Source organism: Pinus tabuliformis, chromosome 3_2, assembly GCF_031772625.1.
Source record: "Pinus tabuliformis cultivar Carrire ecotype Pingquan chromosome 3_2, CPIR1, whole genome shotgun sequence".
NCBI classification, from domain to species: domain Eukaryota; kingdom Viridiplantae; phylum Streptophyta; class Pinopsida; order Pinales; family Pinaceae; genus Pinus; species Pinus tabuliformis.
The window spans coordinates 1,003,525,056-1,003,527,331 of record NC_142302.1 but is presented as its reverse complement, the minus strand read 5'-3'; the positions used below and the strand labels follow the sequence as shown (position 1 = coordinate 1,003,527,331).

Below are 2,276 nucleotides of genomic sequence, written 5' to 3'. Positions count from 1 at the left end.
CCATTCATTGACCATATTTTTTTTTGCGTTATCATGGTTTAACCAATGTTTTAAAATAACAATTTTCGTCTATCAAAATTTTAACCAAGGTTTTTGGCTCGGCAAAAAAAGACCTCTTATTGCAGGCTTCGCTTATCCCAATGTAGACTGAAGTGATCAGAGCATTTACTTTGCCATTTTACCCTAAGTTCAAGCTTTAAATTCGTTATATAAATTTTTGAAGATCGTATACTAAGTTTTATTTTGCAACCTCGTTTTAGATTTAAGTGATCAATGCATTTACTTTGTCGTTTTAACCTAAGTTCGACCTTTAAACTCGTTATTTAAGTGATCAATGCATTTACTTTGTCGTTTTAACCTAAGTTCGACCTTTAAACTCGTTATATAATTTTTTGAAGATCATATCCTAGGTTTTATTTTGAGGACAACTGCGCTTCTGCATGCAGGTTTGAGGCCAGGTGTGTTTTTGCATGTAGGCACATTGATAAAGGTGTCCAACTGTGGCTTGCAGCGGATTGTGTATAATATCATGAACTAACCCAACCCTATGAGGTAAATAGTGGATGTCTATGAGTTATAGCTCCAGTCTGTTCAATTCCGATCAGAGATAGAAGTACGTTCCATTGGTGTCAAGGGAATACACTGTCAACACTCTACCTTCGGGTTTGATTCATCGCCTGAACGAATACCTCTAATCTATTTGTCTTTGTTTGCAGCCATGTTCTCCAACTACTACCTTGTTTCCTCCAGCAGAGTCACAGCGATAAGAGGATGGCCCTCCCGCAGAGGTAAGAGTTTTTTCAGAGTTTCGAAATGGGTATTCCTCTGTTTCTCCCAGCCTGAGTAGATGCACAGGCACTAACTTTTGCATGGTTCTTCCAGGTATTCGATTCTCCCTTGTCCAGTGCGGCTCCTTCACAAGTAAGAAAGGGCTTGTAGCATTCGGTTTTTCTTCCAGTTTAATATTGTTTAAGAATCTCAGATGGCTTTAACTTCTAACTTGCCATTGCAGTTTGTCATGCGTTTTTCCAAAAGTGCGGATTCAGATGGGTGGGTTGTTAACAGGGAAATTCATCTTCTGTCCTCAGGTTGGTTCTGCCATGAAATCCTCCGGCGGTTTGCGAATTGAAGAGTTTTCCTTCGGGCATACATTTTCTTGTGAATGCTTCATCATCAAACATATTCATACAGTCGAATTTTCTAATGTCAAATTCCATTCGTAGGTTGATTATCATATGATATGTTAAACATTTTACATCAGTAATGTTGAAGATGATTTGTAAGCATGACAAAAATAACAGTGATAGCCTTGATTTTCATATTGTATGTGAAATGTTTTACATTAGTGGATGTCAAGATGATTTGCAAGCAGGACACAAATACCAGCTTTATTATCTCGTCATATGTCAAATTTTTAGCTGATGTTAGTTAATTTGTATAAGAATGTTAAATGTTTAGATATATAATTTATATTTTTTATTTTATTAACAAGATCAATGATTAATTTTGCAATTTGTTTTCCAACAAATTTCATATTTGTATTTTAATTTCATCACTTTATAACACACGATCATTTAAAACAAGTCGTTGCATTGCGGATGGTATACCTGCCGAATAAGGATTATCATCTGTTATCTACTGCAAGGAATGTACGTGCACAGATGGTGACCGAATTCTAATTGATGGAATAAACAGAAACCCAAAATCAAGATGAGTTGAATAACTAAACATTAACAATAATGCATAGGTGTTGGAAATATCGAATGGTTAGCCAAAATAAGTTGCGAGGTTTTGCACTCTCACAACATACTCAACTATCTCAAATACATTTCACAATTCTCTTCTATCTATCCTTTTCGATATTGCCATTCTTCTTGATTTCTCCCTCTTCAGAACTCATTATTTGTCATTTTTTCTCTTTACTTTCATTGCTAAATTTGTCTTCCTTGCATAATTCTACATAGTACTCGGTGAGGCTGGATCCCCGGTTGAGCCATGCTTAAAGCATGTTGTCCAGATGGCGGAGATACTTGAGCTCGAGAGAGGAGAGGCACGTGGCTTGCATGCAAGATCAACTTGCCTCCTCAAATGTTTATTTACCGTTTTAGTTTTTTTCAATTATTATTTATTTCTACATATATTAATTGTTTTACTTTTTAAACAAATAAAATGTTTGTGGAGAGACCATACTCAAAGTGGATTTGGTCTTTCTGCGCTGGGCTATTTATGGGATGCACAACAGGAGCAACTCTATCTATAGCTTGAATATGTGATCT

At 35.9% G+C, this 2,276-nt stretch overlaps 1 long non-coding RNA gene across 1 annotated transcript; it reads left to right on the top strand.

Moving 5' to 3' along the window:
- Positions 1-339: 339 nt before the first annotated feature.
- LOC149183994 (uncharacterized) lies at positions 340-818 on the top strand. Its single transcript, XR_016257734.1, has 2 exons — positions 340-552; positions 717-818. It is a non-coding gene; the product is annotated as an uncharacterized LOC149183994 (long non-coding RNA).
- The last annotated feature ends 1,458 nt before the right edge of the window (positions 819-2,276 follow it).